This window comes from Penaeus monodon, chromosome 23 (assembly GCF_015228065.2).
Source record: "Penaeus monodon isolate SGIC_2016 chromosome 23, NSTDA_Pmon_1, whole genome shotgun sequence".
NCBI classification, from domain to species: Eukaryota; Metazoa; Arthropoda; class Malacostraca; order Decapoda; family Penaeidae; genus Penaeus; species Penaeus monodon.
Genome location: NC_051408.1, coordinates 30,701,366 through 30,701,925, shown reverse-complemented (window position 1 = coordinate 30,701,925; position 560 = coordinate 30,701,366). Strand labels below are relative to the sequence as shown.

General features: G+C 42.1%; 1 protein-coding gene across 1 annotated transcript in view; it reads right to left on the bottom strand.

Moving 5' to 3' along the window:
* The window catches only part of LOC119588207, a gene marked incomplete in the record, with an annotated part of 17,534 nt that overhangs the window by 3,519 nt on the left and 13,455 nt on the right, over positions 1–560 (bottom strand).

Below are 560 nucleotides of genomic sequence, written 5' to 3'. Positions count from 1 at the left end.
GCATAAATTTGCTTTCCAGAGCGAGTACAAGTGCACACGGAGTAAAGCAGCGACTATACACAGTATAGTATTTGATCAAGAAGTATATATCTGTAAGTATGTCATTATAAACAAATTATATACCCAGCACAATTTATGCTCTGAAGTTTCAGCTTGACACAGTGATTTAATCCAAAGCTTTGCATAACAATGAGGCAGGTTGTGCTCCACCCACTTTGCCACACCCCCACCTGATGTCATCTTGCCTGTATTGATCTAATCAATTTTTTTAGCCCAAGGTCAAAGGCAAACCTCAGTAAACTAAGTTTTATCTTTGCACGATATTCCAGCTCAAAGTTTTGCTTAATAGCAAAACAAGTTTTGCTTGCCCCACTGTCTCCAACACGTTCTACTCTGATGTCACCCAGTCTACGCTATCCCTCATGTCAAGTTCTCTAGAGCCACAGGGGACTGAACATGCGAGGAGCTAACTCACATTCACAGATTTTACCCCACACACTCTCTACCTCTACCCTTGATGGTGCAAGTTTTAGCTCCCAAGGGTCACAGGGGACTGAATA